Source organism: Giraffa tippelskirchi, chromosome 11 (genome assembly GCF_054371585.1).
Source record: "Giraffa tippelskirchi isolate mGirTip1 chromosome 11, T2T-mGirTip1v1.2.pri, whole genome shotgun sequence".
Taxonomy (NCBI): Eukaryota; Metazoa; Chordata; class Mammalia; order Artiodactyla; family Giraffidae; genus Giraffa; species Giraffa tippelskirchi.
In genome coordinates this window covers 8,802,892-8,825,699 of record NC_137285.1, presented here as the reverse complement: position 1 = coordinate 8,825,699, position 22,808 = coordinate 8,802,892, and the positions used below count along the sequence as shown (strand labels likewise).

General features: G+C 42.3%; 1 protein-coding gene across 1 annotated transcript in view; it reads right to left on the bottom strand.

Annotated features, from left to right (window-relative positions):
• Positions 1-22,808, bottom strand: part of MYO1H (myosin IH) — a 116,641-nt gene that overhangs the window by 65,094 nt on the left and 28,739 nt on the right. The window contains exon 2 of the mRNA XM_081546034.1: positions 21,035-21,221. The gene's annotated coding sequence lies outside the window, so the exon portion shown is untranslated. The remainder of the gene's footprint in view (positions 1-21,034; positions 21,222-22,808) is intronic.

Here is a 22,808-nt window from a genome sequence, read left to right as displayed (position 1 = left end):
AGAGACATTACTTTGCTGACAAAGATCCATATAGTCAAAACGATGGTTTTTCTAGTAGTCATGTATGGATGTGATAGTTGGACTATAAAGAAAGCTGAGCACCAAAGAATTGATGCTTTTGAACTGTGGTGTTGGAGAAGACTCTTGAGAGTCCCTTGAACTGCAAGATCAGACCAGTCAATCCTAAAGGAAATCAACCCTGAATATTCATTGGAAGGACTGATGCTGAAGCTGAAGCTCCAATACTTTGGCCACCTGATCAGAAGAGCCAACTCATTTGAAAAGACCCTGATGCTGGGCAAGATTGAAGGCAGGAGAAGAGGGCACTAGAGCTTGAGATGGTTGGATGGCATCACTGACTCAATGGACATGAGTTTGAGCAAGCTCCAGGAGTTGGTTATGGACAGGGAAGCCTGGTGTGCTGCAGTCCATGGGATTGCAAAAAGTTGGACATGACTTAGCAACTCAACAGCAACAACAAGAGTATGGTCAATAAAGAACCTAGTCACACTGTGTGGGAAACATGGTGTCAGAGATACTGATCCTGTCTTTATTTACGGTTTTGGTGTTTTATTCATCATTGGATTTTTTGCATTGGATTTTTTAAAAATGCTGTTTATCTTGACTATTGACATTTTTGGCAGTCATTTAAATTTTACACCTTTGCCTCATCCTAGTTCCAGACCCACAGATATTCAAAGTTCATTGATTTAAAAAAAAATCAGAAGCAAACAGAAAAAAAGCATTAGAGAATTCCAGTGAGGTTATGTATCTAGTAGGTTTATTCCCTACAATAACCTATAAGATAGATCCTGTTATTGTTCCTGAAACAAGGCACAGAGGAGATAAATAACGTGCTGAAAGTCACAAAGCCAGAAAGTTAGCTATAGCACCTGGTTCTTCTATATTCCACATTTTCTTCAAAATGGTTGCCTTATGAAGTATGATTAAGCCAAAATATCATAGCAACTTGGGTTGGTAACAGCTTGAAATGATCTTTTAAGAGCCGTGTAATTATCATAACTGATTTTTCAAACGTGCTATGAAAATGCAGTTGAAAAGATGCAAAACACACACTAACCTGGGGAGTGACCTTTGCTGGGGAATTAGACCCTGGGCTCTTGTATGGGGCAGCAAGACTGGCATCCCTCCCATCGAGCTTTTTGGGGGAGTGGTGAACAGGACTCCTTTTCAGGGAGAAATATAGCCAAACACGTTACATCTGATCTTCTACAAAGTGAATTAAGGGACTTCCCTGCTGGTCCACTGGCTAAGACACCAAGCTCCCAGTGCAGGAGGCCCAGGTTCGATCCCTGATCAGGGAACTAGATCCCACATGTCACAACTAAGACCTAGAACAGCCAGGTTTTTTTTTGTTTGTTTGTTTTTTCTTTTAAGTGAATTGAGAGGTGCTGGAACCAAAACCATCAGATTAAGGTTCAGAGAATGTTTTCAATGAATAATTTTTATCAGGGGCACAGTTCTTGAGGCTCTAGCCTATTGTGTTCCCCCTTCACTTGGCTAAGATATAAAGCTACTCTTTTTCCTCCATAAAAACAAAAACAAAATAGTTTTATCATGATTTGAGCAAAGCGTTTTCCCATAAATTAGAGACCATAGGGTTATGTTTTTTTCTATCTTGCAAGGGGGCAATTTTCCCCAGTCAAGAGAAAGTGGGGGCTGATTTTTGGAGTCCTCAACACATTCTAAGGCCTTCCCTTGTGGCTCAGCTGGTAAAAGTATCCGCCTGCAGTGCAGGAGACCTGGGTTCGATCCCTGGGCTGGGAAGATCCCCTGGAGAAGGGAAAGGCTACCCACTCCAGTATTCTGGCCTGGAGAATCCCATGGACTGTATAGTCCACAGGGTCACAAAGAGTCAGACACTATTAAGCGACTTTCACTCACAGGTTCTACATGCAACGAGGGCAAACAGTGCCTATACTTATAGACATTAACTACCAGTCTGCAGGTACTTCATTTTCTTCTTCATCAGTAAATATTCATTGATTGCCCACAGAACAAAAACTAGGAAAGATCTATGACAAATCCCTGCATTTTATATGGTAAATCTGCCATCAAAAGACATAGTGCCAATTCTGACATGTCTCTTGGATGACAAAAAGTTTTAGAAGAAATTTCAAACACCAGAGGGTGGCAGAAAATCCTTATCAGGTTAAGTTGTGTGTCTGCTATAGAACTACATTTTTTTTCTTTTTTTTTAGTTTTTCCTCCAAATATGAAAATGTTTTGTTTCAAAAACACAGCAATTGACAGAACTGCACAGTGACTACCCACATACACACTACCTGGATTCAACCATTGACACTTCACTCTGTGTCATCACATAGCTATCCATCAATCAATTTCGGGTGTTTGTTAGTCACTCAGCCATATCCAACTCTTTGCGACCCCATGGACTATAGCCTGCCAGCCTCCTCTGTTCATGGAATTCTCCAGGCAAGAATACTGGAGTAGGTAGCCACTCCCTTCTCCAGGGGATCTTCCCAATCCAGGAATCGAACCCAGGTCTTTGGGGTGTTTGGTGGTACCTTTAAAAATAAATTGCAAACTTCAGTATGCTTCCCCCTGAATACTCCAGCAAGTGCGTCATTACCTAGAGTTCAAGCTTCATTCAGAGTTCCTTTCTTTTCTTTTGTGTTAAAATTTGCATTCAATGAAATGAAATGGACACATTTAAATGTACTAGGAGCTGTGTTTTGATAATTAGATACCCAAACTGCTAGAAGTGATAAAATACAGTTGTTGTCCCTGAAAAATGGTGAGTCCAAGGGAGGCGATGGGGAGGTGATGGGGAACTGGTATTCAGTAGGAACAGTTTCAGCAGAGCTACACTATTAAAAGCAACACATCTTCAGCTTTGAAATGGAAGCTAGACTCTATACTCGAGAGCAGAAGGGAGAAGTCATTGCAGGGGGACTGAAAGAAATGACCCCTGCCATGTCCATCCATTCCTATCACATGCAATTCTATCCTGACTCTTTTTTCTAAAAGATGTAGAAAGTTCTCCTGAGGAGGCAAAGCACATAGAACTTCTAACAATTTTCCTTCCAGGGTGGTCTGCCTTTTCCCCAAGAAGCTCTTGGCTCTGAGGAGGGCCCAGACTTTGTGTCTGGATGTTGGGCCAGGTGTCCGGGGATTTCAGAGATTCCCACCCGACATGGGCATGCACTGTCTCAAGAGAGATGACCCAGGCTGCCACTCAGAACTTCTGCCTCCCTGGAAACTGGTCCTCAAGGCCTTCTGAGGTCAACTGAGCTCAAGAAGGAATTATTTGCCATGTTGGATTGTTAAAATATTATAAAAAACATTATCTTCCATCTTGGGTCATTAAGATATGAAAGCTGGGATAGCTGAAAACTCTAAAAATCAACAGGAGACAGATACACCTGCAAATTTTCTAAAATGGATTTCCAACTCAGATGCTGACTGACAGACGGTTTAACAATATCAGGATAATAGTGAAGAAACACTGAAGTGTATGATATGTGAAGGATTATTTCATAATAAATTAGAATAGTAAACAAAAAAAATGAGTCCATTTCAACCAGGAAAATTTATCTATGGCATAACGCCATGCCCAAAGCAATATTTAAATGATACTTAAGTGAGCAGTCTGTCAAATTATGTCCAGTATTATAATATTCATTAATTTTGAAAGAAAAACTTGTACTATATTAAACAAACAAACAACACTCGGACATACACACAGAGACCATCCCAATCCAATGATTATTTTTGGTTTAACAACCCAAGACAACAACTCTAAAGCTAGGTGAAAGAAAGGGATAAAAATAGTGTGATTTCCTGGAAATCCCACAATGCAATTTCACTTTGAACTTGCAAGCAAATATCCAGGCATGATCTGCATGCAAGTGGGTGGCGCTTTGTTCTAGAACGATGGGTCCCAATTAAAAATAATGAGGCTTGTCTCCAGCCGCCAGACCCAATTAGAGATAATGAGGAGTGATAGCTCCAGAAATAGATTCATTTTTCTCTGATAGACGAATTGGGACAGGGGTCTTGCTAGGGGTCACTGGGATAGCCCTGGCAACAAAGCATGGGTCACTCAGGCTTAAGAAGCCCATACGAATCCAGTTATTAAATAAGGAAGTAGGAATAACCCTGTGCATCGTTCATTCATCAGCCACTTACAACCCAGCACATTCAGATCTACGCTGTTACCCAAACAGGGTGACTACTGACATTAAAACCTTTTTAATAATGACCATATCATTTAAATGATTGCTTTAAAAAAATAACGAAACAGAACATATGTGGTTAACTTCACATATGTCTGTGTATGTTTATGCGCAAGTATATATGAGCGCAAAGAGTAGCGAATGAACAACAACAACAAATACAAGTGCATGCGTTTGCACTTTTGGAATAATTGTAGACTTGCAGAAAAGATGCAAAGATGGTACAGAGAGTTCCTGTATAACCTTCACCTAGTCTCTCTCTTCTCTAGCCCCTTGGATAGCAAGGATATCAAACCAGTCAATCCTAAAGGAAATCGACCCTAAATATTGACATCAACCCTCTAATATTCTACCATTGGGAGGACTGAAGCTGAAACTCCAATACTTTGGCCACCTGATGCAAAGAGCCAACTCATTGGAAAAGACCTTGATCCTGGGAAAGAGTGAAGGCATGAGGAAAAGGGGGCAATAGAGGATGAGGTGGTTGGATGGCATCCCCGACTCAATGGACATGAGTTTGAGCAAACTCCATTAGACAGCGAAGGACAAGGAAACCTGGAGTGCTGCAGCCAATGGGTCACAAAGAGTCAAACTCGACTTAGTGACTGAATAACAAGAAGTCTCTCTCAGTGTTAATATCTCATGTAACCTGGCACGTCTATCACAACTAAGAAATGAAGTTAACCTTACCATCAACTAGACTTACTAGCCTGGGACTGGAAGAAGAGAGATTAAGATTGTGTGATGGAGTTGAAGGAGGGGGACAGAGCTGCAGCAGAAAGTGGTGTAGAAACATACAAACTGCTGGGCCCCCGGGGAACTGGGGCAATGATGAAACTGCTCACCAGATGGAAGAGATCACCTGGACAGGTACAGACAGGCAAGCAGTTTGTGCCCAAGGTGTCTGATTACCCTCTTCCAGCAAAGGCTGCTTCAAGCTGATAGGACCTCAGCACAGAAGTGCTCTCTAGACGGAGTCTTTGCCCTGTAATGAAGAATAGTCATCGAGGATACAAATGTCTTGTGTAAGCCTTCAAGAAGAGAACTAAGACATTCTCAGGATGATACATTTGGAAAGATTCAGTGAGAATTCATCATCTTCACCCCTGGTTCCCTGAGCAAGATTTAAAACTCTAATGAAACGACAACTTTAACATGTTGAAAGGGGTTGTGGACTTCCTTGGTGGTCCAGTGGTTAAGAATCTGCCCGTCAATGCAGCGCACCACGGGTTTGATCCCTGGTCTGGGAGGTTTCCACATGCCAAAGACAGTTAAGCCTGTGCACCACAACTACTGAAGTCCTCATTCTACTGCCTGGACTCTGCAACAAGAGAGGCCACCACATGAGAAGCCTGCTCACCGCAACTACAGAATAGCTCCCACTTACTGCAATCGGAGAAAGCCCGGACACAGCAACAAAACCCCAGTGCATCCAAAAATAAATAAAAGTTTTGTCTGGCAGAACAACACAATATTGTAAAGCCATTATGCTGCAACTACAAAGAAATACATTTAAAATAAGCAAATAAACACTTTAAAAAGAAAAGGGGTTGGGTTTTGCAAACATATCTTAATCATGAAGGGGTGGGGGGAAGTTTTTAAAATGTTTGGTAGGTGGGGTTTTCCAAAGATGATCACAATAGTATCTCCTATTTCACCTGCTCTTCTAGATTGCTCCATTCCCCTATCAAAAGGTGGAGTCTAGTTCTTCCCTTGAATCTAGGTGGGCTTGTGATTCATTTGTAAGCAACAGAATGTGGCAGGAAGGACACCGCGTGGCCTCTGGGGCTAGGTCAAAGACACAGCTGCCATCACAGCAGCTCTGCTGCCCAGCAGCTGCCATGCTGTGTGGAAGCCCAGCTACATGGAGAGGCTACCTGCAGACCCTCTGGTCAGCAGCCCTAGCCCTCCAGTCTCCTCAGCAAGGGGCCAGATGTGAGAGTAAGCGAGTCTTTGGATAGTGTGAGCCCAGCTATCAGATCACTCCCTTCTCAGCATTCCAGGCTTCCCAGCTGAGGACTTGGACATCAAGGAGCCAAGACAAACGCTCCCCACTGTTCCCTACTGGAAGTCATCAGCCACAGAATTGGTGAGCATAAGGAGAGTGTGGTTGCTTTGTACCACCAAGTTTGGGGTGGCTTTTTATTGCCCAACAGTAACCAAAACAATGAGGCATATTCTCTCTTGATTGACCTCCATGAACCGAATCCCAAGACTAGCCATTGTGTTCTATAATCTGTTGAACACACGGATGACACCCAGGCCTGCTGAACTCTCAAAAGCAGCAGGAAACCCTCTAGAACCTTGCTACACAAGGTCCAGGAACCAGCAGCCTCAGCACCATCTGGGAGCACTTAGAACTGTACCATCTTAGGCCCCATCCCAGACTTACTGAGTCAGCATCTGTCTTTTGATAAGATTCCCAGGTTAAAATATGAGTATAGCAGAATGCACGGCAGACGCTATGCCCAAAGACCAATCAAAGTTCCTTCCTCCCTTGCCTCCTATAAAGGATGGAAATGTCAAATACTGGGTGTTCCAGGCTCCCTTTTAGCTAAGGGAGGCCTCACAGGCCATGTTGAACCAAAGAGCTACAAGTGGGAGTGCATGGGAGAGGCTTCCAGGAAATCATTCTAAAGAAGAAAGATGCAATTTACACGTAGGCCTTCCAACACATCACTTAACATTTAAAAAACATATCTGGTTCTCTGCTTTTAATTGCTGTACAGTATTCCAACCATAGACCCACCTTGTTCAACTCTTCCATTTCCCTAGTGATGGATACTCCAATCAACTCCAGCTCACAACTGCCTCAAACACCAACATGATGAACATTTCCAGACATCTTCTCTTTTGAACATACGCACAAGTCCTCACAGGAGTGTATTCCTTGGAGTGAGACTAGTGGGTTAGCAGACACACACATACATGATTTCATTGCATTCTGCAAACCCTTGTTCAAGAATGATCATAGAAGTCAGTTTGTCCTTCCTTCAACAGTGCCTTGTGGCTCCTGTTTCTCTATATCGTTGCCATTCCTGGGCACTTTCAGGTTCTACAATTTTTGCCAGCCTCATGGGTATAAAGTGGTATTCCACTGCTGTTTACTTTGGTGTTATTGACTATTTGTGAAGTTAGACAGAATGATTAACCAGAAATGTTGATTAGCTAGTTACCCTTTTTCATATGCATGAGTGCATTTCTCGGTCTCTGATCTATTCTGTTTCACTGTTCATTTGTGCTTTCATTATGCCTTAAGAGTGGGAATTAATAATTCAGACTGCAACTTTGTCAAATGGTTTAATTAAGGAGAACTGACATAGTCACAGTGTCAAATTATCATATCCAAATCACTAGGGAAATGCAAATCAGAACTACAATGAGATACTAATTCATATTCAGTAGGATGACACACACACACACATATATATATATACATATATACACACACACATCTATAAAACAATAATAAGTATCAGTGAAGATGCAGAGAAAGTAGAATCCCTGCACTCCTGCTGGGACTGTAAAGGGGTACAACTGTTACACAAACAGTATGGAAGTTCCCCAAAGTGTTAAAAATAGAATTACTATGCAATCCAGCAGTTCCACTTCTGGGTATGTCCAAAAGGCTTCAAAGCAGGGATTCAAACATATTTGTACACTCATGTTCTTAGCAGCATTATTCAAAATACCCAAAAGGTGGAAGTAATCTAAATGTCCATTTATGAGTGAATGGATAAACAAAAATGTGGTGTTACACACACACACACACACAGAAGATTATTATTCAGCCTTAAAAAGGAAGAAAATGCTGACATATGCTACAACATGGCCAAACCTTATACACATTATACTGAGTGAAATAAGCCAAATTCAACTGGGAGTACAACAAACCAAAATGCTTCTGCACAGCAAAGGAAACTAACAACAAGATTAAAAGGCAACTAACAGATGGGAGAAAATATTTGCAAATCTCGTTTGGAGAAGGGAATGGCTACCCACTACAGTATTCTTGCCTGGAAATCCCATAGACAGAGGAGCCTGGTGGGCTACAGTCCATGCGGTTGCAAAGAGTCAGGCACAACTGAGTGACTAACATTAACAACTAACATATCTGATAAGCATTTAATATTCAAAACATACCAGGAACTCATACAACTCACAGCAAAAAAAGAAAAAAAAAAAAACAACAGAAAAACTCAATTAGAAAGTGGGCAAAAGACCTGAAAAGCCATTTTCCCAAAGAAGATATACAGATGGCCAACAGGGACGTGAAAAGATGCTCAGCATCATTAATCATCAGGGAAACGGAAATCCAAACTATAGTAAGTAATTATCTCACACTTGTTAGAAGGCTATCATGAAAAGATTGCTATTGTTGTTTAGTTGCTAAATTGTGTCTGACTCTTTGCAATCCCATGGACTGTAGCTGCGAGGCTCCTCTATCCATGGGATTTCCCAGGCAAGAATACTGGAGTGGGTTGCCATTTCCTCCTCCAGGGGGTCTTCTGGACCAAGGGATTGAACCTGCGTCTTCTGCACTGTAGGTTCTTTTACCATTGAGCCACCAGGGACACCTTCAATAAGAGATAACAAATGCTAGCAAGAGAAAATGGAACCCTTGTGCACTGACTATATGCACAAGGGAATGTAAACTGGTACAGCCACTATGGAAAACAGTGTGGAGATTCTGTAAGAAACTAAAAATAGAACCACCGTATGAACCAACAGAAATAGAATCACTAGAAATCGGTTGGTTCTAGGAATAGAACCAGTCCCGCTTCTGGTTATATATCTGAAGGAAACAAAATCCTTTTTTTGTAGAGATATCTGCACTCCCTGTTCATTGCAGCATTATTCACAATACACAAGGTATGGAAACAACCCAAATGTCTATGGACAGATGAATGGATAAAGTCAGCATGATGTGTATACACAATGGAATATTATTCAGCCTTAGGAAATATGAAATCCTGCCATTTTTGACTACATGGATAAAGTTAGAGGACATTAAGTCAAGGACAAATTCTGCACAGTATCACTTACATGTGAAAAAATAACAAGAAATTTAAAAAGGCAGCCAAACTAAAAGAAACTGAAAAGTGGCTGGCAGGAGTTTGGAACTGGGGTCAGTAGGGTGAGGTTGGTAAAGAGCACACATTTTCAGCTACAATATGAATAAAGTCTGCTGCTGCTGCTGCCAAGTCGCGTCAGTCGTGTCCAACTCTGTGCGACCCCACAGACGGCAGCCCACCAGGCTCCTCTGTCCCTGGGATTCTCCAGGCAAGAATACTGGAGTGGGTTGCCATTTCCTTCTCCAGAATAAAGTCTGAAGAGCTAATAAAAAACATGGTGACTATGGCTGATAACACTGTCTTGTATAATTAAAGATTGCTGAAAGTAGATCTTAAATTAACCTGATAGGGGAATCACAATGGGAAAGTCACAATGTATATATGTTTATCAAATCATCAACGTTGTATATTTAAATCTTACAATTGTCAATTATATCTCAAAAAAAAAGCAAGTCTTGGATTCATTTTTTTAGTGGTATATAACATTTGCTTGTTGATTGATGTAAGAACACTTAACAGATCTACCCTCTTAAATTTTTAACTGTGTAGCACACTGTTGTTCAGTGTGTTTTACTGGCACAACATCCTACAGACACCTTACCCCATCCTCCGCCTTTATAGGCTCCCCTCCCACCAGGAGCCCAGTTCTTCCTTGCTATTTCCCAGACCAGAGAAAATCAGGTGGATAAACAAAGCATTAGTGACTTAACATCTGAATTTTAAAACACCAAAAAGAAATGAGATACAGCATAAAAGAATGGCTTCATACCACCCTGAGCAAGCAGAAGAGACATTTCCAGAGAAAAACAGGCAAGTAACTGGACCGCCCTTGTACACAGGGTCTCTCCAAGTGTCAGATCCCAGGGAGTGATCCACTCACCAGAAGACTCTGCCTGGTACTACCATGCCATAACTTGAATGTCCTGGAAAGGAGGAGGAGGAGGAAGTCTGCATTTCCTGATTCTGAAAGCTAAAAGTGTGTTTGAATTGTAACAGCAGTTTTTATCTGTCTCACTGAGTGAGGAGACTAGATATATGATAGATAATCCAGGAACCCTTTCTATTACAGGATGTAATCAACAACATCCAACTACAAGCACAATCCTTCTACCCTCTGCCCTTGGGACCAACAGAGCTTGGCTTCCATCTACCTGTCCGCTCCTAAGACCCAGCCAGGTGGGAAGGTACCAAGACGGTCAGAATCGGGAGAGACTGCTAACCGGGACTATTTTCAGCTAATGGGGAGCCCTGTTCTAGTGTAAGACAGGCAATATGGAGCTCTTAGCCCACGATGTGTCCTATGACCACTAACAGGTGGGTAAGCTAACTCAAGTTATTTTGCTTTTCGTCCTCCTCAGTTTTCTCCTGATCAGGGTGGTTGTGAGCAGGTAATGGGCGGCAGCTTGGTTAACAGCTACTGGCGGGGATAATAGTGAGCCTGCTCTGTTGTTCACTGTCAACATCACACACAATGATAGCCTGGAAAGGACTTAAAAGTTACGGACCCCAAATGGATGAGAAATAATACAGTGAATAAGCTCAACATCTAGATCAGTGTGGCCAACAGAACTTCTTGTGATAACGGTGATGGTCTTATCTTCATTGTCCAATATGGTAGCCACCAGGCACTTGAGATGTGGCTAATGAAGAAGTAACAGATTCAGTTTTCAATTTATTTTAAATTTAAGTAGCGCCATATGGCTATTGATCACTATATGAGAGAATGAAATTCTGACAGTTTTTTTTTTTTAAAACTGTTTATTTCCTTCCCAGTATCACAACAGCCCAGTAGTTCTCAGCCAGGAGCAACCGTGCCCCTGAAATCCAGTAGTCATTTATCACTGTCTGGAGATACTTTAGGTTCATGATGGCGGGAGGGGTGGTACTGCCACGTAGTGCAGAGGCCAGGGGTGTTGCTAAACATCCTACAATGCACAGGACAGCTCCTCACCCCAAACACAGGGTCAGCAAGCCCAAATGTCAATGGCATCAAAGCTGAGAATCCTTCTATAGTCTTCATGATGGCAAGCAAAACTTTTCATAATTTTTACAACTGTTGTATTCATTTTTTTGATTCTTCAAAAAAGTATTAAATTATGGTAAACCACATAAAATTCATGAGATAAACCATAAAATGGCAAATACCATTCTCCTTTCTGTCTCTATGACTAATTCTAGGTATCTCATATAGGGGCTTCCTAGGTGGTGCCTGCCAACGCAAGAGACAAGGGTTTGATCCCTGGGTTGGGAAGATCTCCTGGAGTAGGAAATGGCACACCACTCCAATATTCTTGCCTGGAAAATTCCATGGACAGAGAAGCCTGGTGGGCTACAACCCATGGGGTCTCAGAGAGTCAGACATGACTGAGTACACATACATTTTACTCTACACTAGGATCTCATGGAAGTGGAAAGATACAATATTTGTCTTTTTGTGATGGCTTATTTCATTTAATATATAGTCCTCAAGGTTCATGTTGCAGCTGGTGTCAGAACTTCCTTTTTTTAAATTTATTTTAATTGGAGGATAATTACTTTACAATATTGTAGTGGTTTTTGCCATACATTGATATGAATCAGCCATGGGTGTACATGTGTCCCCACATCCTGAATCCCCCTCCCACGTCCCTCCTGATCCCATCCCTCAGGGTCATCCCAGTGCACCAGCCCTGAGCACCGTCTCGTGCATCGAACCTGGACTGGCGATCTATTTTACCTATGGTAATATACATGTTTCAGTGCTATTCTCTCAAATCATTCCACCCTCGCCTTCTCCCCCAGAGTCCAAAAGTCTGTTCTTTACATCTGTTCTCTTTTGCTGTCTCGCATATAGGGTCATCGTTACCATTTTTCTAAATTCCATATATATGCATTAATATACTGTATCGGTGTTTTTCTTTCTGACTTACCTCACTCTGTATAATAGGCTCCAGTTTCATCCACTTCATTAGAACTGGTTCAAATACATTCTTTTTAATAGCTGAGTAATATTCCATTGTGTATATGTACCACAGCTTCCTTATCCATTCGTCTGCTGATGGGCATCTAGGTTGCTTCCATGTCCTGGCTATTATAAACAGTGCTGCGATGAACATTGGGGTACACGTGTCTCTTTCAATCCTGGTTTCCTCGGTATGCCCAGCAGTGGGATTGCTGGGTCGTGTGGCAGTTCTGTTTCCAGTTTTTTAAGGAATCTCCACACTGTTCTCCATAGTGGCTGTACTAGTTTGCATTCCCACCAACAGTGTAAGAGGGTTCCCTTTTCTCCGTACCCTCTGTAGCATTTATTGTTTGTAGACTTTTTGATAGCAGCCATCTGACTGGCGTGAGATGGTACCTCATTGTGGTTTTGATTTGCATTTCTCTGATAATGAGTGATGTTGAGCATCTTTTCATGTGTTTGTTAGCCATCTGTATGTCTTCTTTGGAGAAACGTCTATTTAAGAACTTCTTTCTTTTTAAGGCTGGATCCTATTGAGTTCTGTTTATCCATTCATCCATCGGTGGACACATGGGTTACTTCCACCTCTGGGCTATTTTCAAGAAGGCTGTGAAGATGGGTGTGACATTTACTTGATTTAAAATAAACTGGGGGTGATTTTAGATGAACAGAAAAGTTGTAAAGATTATATAGAGAGCTCTTATCTACCCCTCACCCAGTTTCATCCATACTATTTCATATTCCTGTGGTACATTTACCACAACTAAGAAACTAAAGGTGGGACATTTCTATTAACTGTGTTCCAGACTTGATTCAGATTTTACCAGTTTTTCCCACTAAGCCCTTTCTTCTTCCAGAATCCAACCCTGGAAGGACACCACACTGCCTTGAGCTGTCCTCCCTACCCCGTCCCCTCTGATCTGGAACACTTTCTCATTCTTTATTTTTCATGATCTTGCCAGTTTTAAAGGACATGGGTAAAGTATTTTGTAGAATGTTCTCATCAGTAGACTGACGTTAGAGATTTTAGAAAGAATACCACAGAGGTAAAGATCCTATGCATCTTCTCTGCATAGAACAGTCTTAAGGACTCTGAGGGAGAAGGTGAGGGTGGGACGTTCTGGGACAATAGCATTGAAACATGTATATTATCATATGTGAAACAGAACACCATTCCATGTTCGATGCATGAGACAAATGCTCAGGGCTGGGGCAATGGGATGACCCAGAGGGATGGGATGGGGAGGGAGGTGGGAGGGGGGTTCAGAATGGGGAACACATGTAAACCCATAGCTGATTCATGTCAATGTATGGCAAAAACCACTACAATATTGTAAAGTAATTAGCCCCCAACTAAAATAAATAAATTTATTAAAAAAAAAAAAAACAAGGGAAAAAAAAATATCCTATGCATCTTCTCACCCCATCCCATCAGGGGTTCATGGGATCCACATATCATTGTTGATGCTAACCTTCATCTCTTGGTTAAGGTTGTATGTGCCAGGGTACTCCCCTATGACATTACTATTTTTCCCCATCTATACACTATTATTTGGAGGCAAATCACTAAGACCAGCCCCACAGGGAAGGGGGAGGAAAGAAGAAAGAATTATTAACAATATTAATCTCCTGGAGGAAAGAGGATGTATTGGGTTGGCCAAAATGTCTGTTTGGGTTTTTCTGTAAAATGTTACGGAAAACCCCAAATGAACTTTTTGGCCAACCCAATACATACATATTTGAGATCTTACATTCAGAATATTTCTCATGTCTCCCTCAGTTATCTATTTTTCTTCAATCATTTATGTCAGTATGTACTCATGGACGTTTAAAGTGTCAGTTACAATCCATTTTTTTGGCCATCCCTTGCTTTTCTAAACAGTGTATCAATAACTATATATTTTGAACTTGATACTTTAACATGTTTCAAACTTGACAGGCTTTTTCCAAGGAAGGAGTCTTGCTTCAGTCAGTGTTACTAATCACTGATATTTATGACCACAAAGGCCACGTTGATCATTCTGAACAAGTGCCTATCCAACCCAGCACCTGAGAAACAGAGCTGAACTGAGGGCCAGTTGCCAAGCATCTCTAGACTAATCCAGAGAAGCTTACAAGCGTTCCCTCAAGACGGGGCTGCCAGATCCTTCTGGGCGGGTAATTAACTGGTCCAGAGGACATGGTCATTATCACTCAGTTGACTCACGGCTGTCACAAATCCCTGGGTTCAGAAAAAGCAATAAAACGTGTGTGGGATGCATATGCTTAAAAGCAATATAGTCTCTGGAGTCAGACATAGCAGTGTTCACTCGTACTTTTGTTTTGAGCTCTGTAACAATACGGTGTTTGGGAACAGAATATTTAAACAATTCATTTGGATAAAGGTTTTGAGAAACAAATGCTAAAAAGCTAAGACAATGATGCTAACTAAGTTCTTTAAAGCATTCAGGTTCTTGGGTTTTCTCCTGCTTGGAAAATCATTCCTTACCTTTACATCTGAAATCAAACAGAGATTTAGGGGGAGAACTTACACGTGGTTGTATGTAGATGTTGCATATGCATCTTAACTACCACTGAAATGGCTATGCTCTTTTTTTAAATTTTATAAAGAGTTGCTTAAAAATATAAATAAAAAGAAAACAGCCTTACTTAGTTCAGAGTCCCAAGAACACACTGCTCTCTGCTGCTCTGCTCGATAGCTCGCTCAGTCTCATCTGACTCTTTGCGATCCCATGGACCGTAGCCCACCAGGCTCCTCTGCCCATGGGATTTTCCAGGCAAGAATACTGGAGTGGGCTGTCATTTCTTCCTTCAGGGGATCTTCCCAACCCAGGGATCGAACCTGCATCTCTTGCATCTCCTGCGTTGGCAGGCGGATTCTTTACCACTGCACCACCTGGGAAGCCACATGCTACAGTAAGTGACCATCTAAGACTACGCTGACTGGTCACTTGCTGTAACATGGTCTGTATTCAAGGATGTGTGTATGAGGGTGTTGTTTTCACTTTCAACAGTAAGCATGTCATGGGGTTTGCAGTCTGAGGTCTGCAGACTGACAGTTTCAAAATCAGAGGCACTGTGTTTAAGGGCCCTTTTCATTTCTCACACAGATTAATTTCTGAAGCAGAGAAGCCTCCCCAGCCCCTAGTCCACACACAGCAATTAGTGAATAGCGAGTATGGGGTTTTGACAACGAGTTCTCTGGGTTGGGCACCTCTGCCAAATTCCCACTGCATGCCCCACTGCGAAGTCGCTCTTTATGCAAATTCGAATGGAATTTACAAGAGTTAGAGCTAAGCACACTGAGAGGATGCTTCTCACATGCGCGTGGTGGGTTTCAGAGCACACAAGGCACTGTAGAATCCGGTGCAGGCCGGGTGCTGAAACGCAGGCGTCCTTAGGGACTGAGCACCCCAAACAAGTCAGGCACTAGGACCTCCACCGTATTCTCCAGGCTGAAGTTGTGGAGGTCTTTTTGTCCGTTACATCCATGCATGTAATCAGCGATTGTTCCTATTGTAAATCCCAGATTCACCATCTGTATGCTCCAAAGGGCTGGGTGATTGTTAATACCCTGTCCCTATGGGATTAATCTGCAATTTCACACTAAATGATTTTTAAGTATAATTTGTTACAATGATACAACATTACCATTTCTAAAACAAACAGCCTGGATTGTTACCTTGCAATGAAAAGCAAAAAGTTTGTGTGCTACTGTTTTACATTCATTTCATTTTAGACACAAATAGAGATATGGAAAAAAACCCAGTCCAGAACCTTGGGAAGGGGTTTTACGAAGGGAACACACTACTTTTTATTCCTAGGGAACAGTATCTGAACCTGTAGTAGTTATAAAAGGGAGCAAATTGTCTGAATAGTCTTTTAAAACCACTTAGATTTGTTTGGTGTTTGCAGAATAAAGGAGTTTACAGTAAAAACAAAACAAAACTCTGTTGAGCAAAGAACTGTTAAAAGTTTTTTGTAGACAAATGAGGAGCCTCCAAAATCAGTCTTTGATATTAAAAAGAGCTGGCTCCAAATGTGCAGAGAATATTTTTTTCCATGTCTTGGTTTGTTACACAGAAGATGTTACTCCAAAAGTTTCAATGCTATGAATTTCAAACTATGTCATCTAGAAGAGAATATTATTTGAAAGCAAGTCTAATGGCAGCCAGGATACCAAATATTGAGACATTTGTGTGCATTTTACTAAGAATGAAGCCTTTCCACTAGATTGAAACAAATGCAACAATTCCCCCCCCCCCACTCCCCTACCGCCTTCCGCCCAGGAACATTTTAGGATGAGTTCAAATGTTCCTTTTATGGATCAGATGGTTGAGATGTTGGAAGCAGTTCAAGTTACAAACTTTGCTCAATTTTTATTATAATCCGCCCCATAAACTAAATGCATGACATCTATGGGACCTATGTGGGGACCAACAATTTCCTGGGATGGAGGGTCATCCATCTCAGTGGGATGTGCCTTGTCCCAAGCTATGCATCATTCACAAAGATGCCTAAAAGGGCTTGCCCAACAGAAACCATTGGTTGCAGAAGAGTTGGAGGGCAGGGCCCCCCATACCACTTCTTCCCATCCTCTGACACCATCAGGTAGAACAGACAACATGAGCCAAGTCTGAATTGTTTCCCCATCTCTCACATGGGTGCAATCACAGCCACCTCACAGCATTGTGTGGATCAAGAAAGATGCCCAAAGCACTCAGCATATCATCCAACAGAGTAAGTTTTCCAAAAAGGGTAACTTATTATTTTTATTAACTATTGACAATCTTTCTGAGGTTCTGACGGCATCACGGGCACAAAATCCATTTCACTTTTGTCTTCATTATTATAAGAAAAACAACAAAGACCCATAAACACATGGTCAGAGGCCACTGGTGAGGACCTTGGCCTGAGGTTGGGCAATAAGGAGTGGTAGAACCTGTGGCAACCTGGAGAGCATGTGCCCATCCCTCTAAGGGGTGGGGGAAGGGGGCAGTGGCATTCGATCTCAGCTGAGGGCCCCCTCTTGGGATCATGGGCCTAGTGCAGCCAACTTTTCAGATTTTTCAGAAAAAGCTGGAAATCCCAGCTTGAAGGATTTTCCAATGCTGGCTTCTGATTCAAAAGTTTTTAGAAAGAAAGCCCATGAGCCAAACAAAGCCTGCTTGTGGCTGCGTGTGGCCTGCAGCCGCCTGGCTGAGGACGCCTGCTAGAAGCCAATAGAAAAAGACATACAAAGAAATCAGAATATAGAACGGAGTAACCACCACAGTGCTGTCTCATAATGTAGACTCAGATTAGATGTGGAATTGCACATTAACTGTACCCAGAACACAGATCTAGAGGCTGCAGGCATATACTCTGTACAAAATGAGAAAATATATACACACACATGACAAAGTATGCAGAGGAACCAGATTAAATCAATGATAGAAAGAGCTTTCCCCTGCATGGTGACTGCTAAATGGATTTCCTGGTGGGTAAATGAAGGGCTTGGATTGGGTAAAAGTATGATTTGGGGAAGAAGATAAGCACCTTGGGTATTTTTTCATACCTAAAATGGCATTATTTTGAGGGAGCCTAATTTCTCCCGAGATGCCAGGAAAAGGTGGTACAACCTTTCTGATTATGAGAGAACTGTGGTAAATCCAGACTCTATATTTTTTTTAACTTTTTATTTTCTATTTGGGTATAGCTGATTAACAATGTCATCATAGCTTCAGGTGGACAGCAAAGGGACTCAGCCATATCTATACATGTATCCATTCTCCCCCAAACTCCCCTCCTATCCAGGCTGCCATGTAACACTGAGTGGCGTTGCTTGTGCTATAAAGCAGGTCCTCGTTGGTTATCCATTTTAAATACAGCACAGACTTGACTGATTTTAAAGGTTGAGAGTTTCCCAGAGCAACTCAGTTGATTTCTTAGTTGCTCCAGGAGAATCTAGCTGCAGAATAAGGACCTTAACAAAGACACATTCAACCTGGAAACACAGCTGTCATTGGTTGAGCATTTTCTATACATCGGGTGCGGTCTCCAAGGCTCACTGAGCCCTGAAAGGTGGCTGATGTTTTTTAGAAACAGGGAAACAAAGTTACGGGAATAACTCACCCCAAAGCTACTGAAAAGGGAGGGGCAGCCCTGAGACTTGAACCCTGGTTGGCCTCACAGCTGAGCCATTACAAAAACCCTCCTCCTAGGGTGCTGTCCCCCCATTTGCAGAGTCAGCAGGGAATGGATGGTTTTAAATATTCTCAGATGGCATTCTATGTTAAGATGTCTGCAATTATTTGCTTTCCAAAAATAAAACATGCTTCAGGTCAAGATGATGCCAAACAATCTGACAAATCGTTTTTTTAATTCAGAAAATCCAGTGAGCATTATAATAATGTAGATACTCATACTTGCCAAGAGATATACCCAGCTTTTTAAAATATTTTTATTCTAGGAGCCCGATTTAGTCTCTATTTGGATATTTAAACTTAAGCCAAATAGAAAGACAACTGCCTGACTGTTTCCGTATGGTCATTGCCAAGATATATACGTTGAAACTGATATCAGATTTTAAGTTTTCTTTTCAAAGCATTTATTTTTGTACTCCTCTCCATTATCACAATTACGTATAATTATATTTGTTATGGGCTTCCCTGATAGCTCAGTTGGTAAAGAATCCACCTGCAATGCTGGAGACCCTGGTTCAATTCCTGGGTCAGGAAGATCCCCTGCAGAAGGGATAGCCTACCCACTCCTGTATTCTTTGGCTTCCCTCATGCCTCAGCTGGTAAAGAATCCACCTGCATCGCTGGAGACCTGGGTTCGACTCCAGGGTTGGGAAGATCCCCTGGAGAAGGGAAACGTTACCCAGTCCAGTATTCTGGCCTGGAGAATTCCATGGACTGTGTATATTTGATAAAGCAACAGAAACTTACTTGTTCAAATTTAATAGGAAAATAACTACTGTGTACATGGACTTGGCACTGACATTCAAGGACAAGGTGTGGAATTCCACGGAATTTTGGCACTGGGTGGGCCTCAGAGATTTAATCCCACTTGTCTCTGGTCTGTGAACCCCTTTCACCTCTTCTCAATCTCTGTATCAACAGCTAGGTGAAGGGCACTTTCTACCACCAGAGGTGACAGTCTGGCCTGAAGCTGCCGTCACTGTTAGAAAGTTTTTTCCTTATCCTGGTTAAAATAAGCCCTGGAACCTTATAACCCAGTGATCTAAATTTAGCTTTGGGGGAATCACAGGCAAAAAGGCCTCTGGGTTTTATTCTTTCAACACGCAAATTCTCAAATGAAAAAAAACTGCACTCCAAAGAAAAAAAATTTTATAAAAGGAATGCGTAGACATCGCCCAAACAACTAAATTAGAGTATTATAAAGGGAAAGAGAAAACTCCGGCAACCTGTTTGGAGCACATTCAAGGGTGCCATTCAACAAAAGATTGAATTTATTAGCTGCCAACAATCTTTCTGAGGAATAGCATGGGGAAGTGATGGAACTGGGTCTGGGTGGAGGCAACAGGGTATCATCTAGATTCAAAAATCTTAGAGTACTCCTTTCCTGGAAACATCCAAGGGTTTAGCATCCTTTTGTTAAATAAGACGTAGGCCAACAATGATAAGCGGCAGTTCCTCTACAAACGTGCTCCCAAAGAACCATAATACACATATCAGTCATGCTAACAGGAGCAAAAGAGATCAACAGCCAGGGTACTTTCATGGTCTCCCACAGGAAAAAAAAACCCATTCTGCCCTCCCCATCTGAGGAAGCTGTGTTTAGACATCAAACAGGGGCTTCACAGTGCCGTGGAACCGACTTCTTAGGAAATCAGAATCAGAAATTACTGTTAGAGGCAGCATCAACTTTCGGTAGTGAATACTGGGGATGCTTTCCATTGAGAACTTAATAGAAAATACCACCTGATTAGGTTTTTTTTTGCAATAGATGAAGCAAGAAAAAAAATTTTTAAGCCTGTAAGAATCCTGTGTGCCAGATACAGTCCTGGGTGCTGTGGCCTGGAGGGGTTGTTCTAATATAATTGTACCTGAAAAAACACCTTGATATTTCTGCTTCGTGGACATGCCCTGTGGTTCACTATGACAATCAGTGAATCAGAGTGGGAGAAAGAGAAGTGATTATTTATTGCTACAAATCATCTATCTCTGACCACGCTCCTTTTGCCTCTTCGCTGCCAGAAAATCAGAACAATAAGCAAAGTAAAAGTCAAGAACTTAGTAGAAAGAAGAAACAGTCCTAGTCTGTAACAATATGGAGCTGCTACTTGGTCAAACAAAACCTGTTTTAAACTTACTAGTGGTTTTAGTTTTAGTTGCTAAGTCGTGTCCAACTCTTGCGACCCCCTGGACTGTAGCCCACCAGGCTTCTCTGTCCATGGATTTCCCAGGCAAGAATACTGGAGTGGGTTGTCATTTCCTTCTCCAGGGGATCTTCCTGACCCAGGGATCGAACCCAGGTCTCCTGAATTGTAGGCGGATTCTTTACCGACTGAGCCACCAGGGAAGCTTGCTGAGTAGTTTTTAATCCTTCCGTACCAACTCTGCTCCTACACACTGCTGTGAGGAACTGGTCTTCCCAGCTATGACTGAGTTGGTTTTAAGCGCATGATCAACATCACAAACAACATTTCTTACATAGTCCTGGGCACGCAAGCTCTGAACAGACCAGGCAAATAATATACTGCTCAACTACCACAACTTCAAACACTGGCCCAAGTTGAAACAGTCTCTGCTACATCGCACCAGAGAGCAAGAGAGAAGCCGCATGTGTACCTGTTGTGTTTGCTGTCTTCTGCCTTCCCTTTGTAACCAGAGGACTGATGGACTGTTGAGGCTTTGAGAAATCTTGCCAGCAGGGAAGCAGGTCCGCTTGCAAAATCAGAATCGATCTGAGGTTCTCGGTAACCAGAAGCAAATGATAAGGGGCAATACAGCCACGGAAGCAGGTGAATTTCACATTCTTTCATTCAAAAGAGAAAAAAAGGGTAGAATCGGTCATCTTTATACTCAGTGAGATCACCTCATACAGGTGCGCACACTTAATCATAGAATTACCAGAAACTCCTGTTACAAACTGAGGATTCCCATGTTCTTCCCTTTTATGGTTCTAATTTCACCCCAGGTGACTCTTCTAATTCAGCAGGTTTGAGAATGACCATACATTTATAAAAGGGAGCAGATACATTAACCTAACAAAAGAAGGATTTCTGCCAAGTTACCTGGGTTTTCTGAATAACTCTAACAGTAGGTGTTTGAGTGGCAATGTTTTCACCAACTAATCCTGGAGCAAAGAACTCAAACGCTCCACTCTTTAGGGAAAGGATAGTTGCCAACCAAAACCCCTGCAGAGAGGTCAAGTTCCTGAGGAAAAGGGGATTCCGAGGAACTGCCCAGGACATCCTGAATCTCTATCTTAAACAACTATTTTCTTTTAGTGAGAAGTCTTTGCTCTTTTTTTCCCCATAGGGCATGAGTCTACAGAAACTCCAGGTTGTCTGCCTTTTATTTTAAAAGCTTTACTGAATCCGCCAGTTTTCAGAAGAGAGACTTCCTTTCCAAACCATCCTAAAGATAAAAAATTATACCTGGATGAAAAGGACTGTTACTTCAAAAGGTTGTCAAGTTACCTCTACTCCCTCAAAAAGCGCCCCCCCCCACACACACACTATTTACTGACAACTCCCTTAAGGATTAACACAAATAAACCCAAATGCTTTGAATGCTTACAACTTAACCTCTGAACTAATTGTAGGTCATTCGGGGACATTCAAAGCCATGTAAACTATCTTTAGAACTGGTCAAAATACATATTTTCAATACAGGCAGGTCGAAGGGATGAAAACTGAGAAGTTTCATGACCATGACCTTAACTAACATCTGTAAATTACATTCTCCCCACCCCCAGAGAATGCAAGCTGATCTATTTACTCCGGGCAGAGAAGAATGAAGCAAGGGCGCCCAGGTGCTACAAGAAAACATTCGGGACATGGAGCACGGCCAAGATCACAGCCCACCTGTGTGAGAGATGAAACCCAGGTACACTCAGCCTAGGGAGCTCCGGCTCCTTCTTGAAAGTAAACAGAGAGTCGGAAAGACTTCCCAGCCACAGGTGCGGAGACGCGGTTCCCCTGCCCGCTTCGGGATAAACAAACCACGTGAATACAGCCTTCAGAAACCCAAGAAGTATGGGATGCCCGGCCTGACTCCGCCAGAGGCGCAGACTTGGGGGCAGGTGCTGTGGTGTCGTGGGGGCCGAGGTTCCAATCCCCACTCTGCCCGTGAGACCTCGTCCACTCATAACCGCCCAGAGCATCAGTTTCCCCAAGAGGACCATCCTGTCCCCTAAGGCGCTGGTGTGAAGGATAAACCAGGCGGCAGAAACAAGCAGATAAATTAAAGGATGACTGTGACTATTATCATTGTTAAGTCGCCGAGTCCTGTCCGACTCCTTGGTCACCCTTGGACTGTAGCCCGCCAGGCTCCTCTGTCCATGGGGATTCTCCAGGCAAGAATAATGGAGTGGGTTGCCATGCCCTCCTCCAGGGGA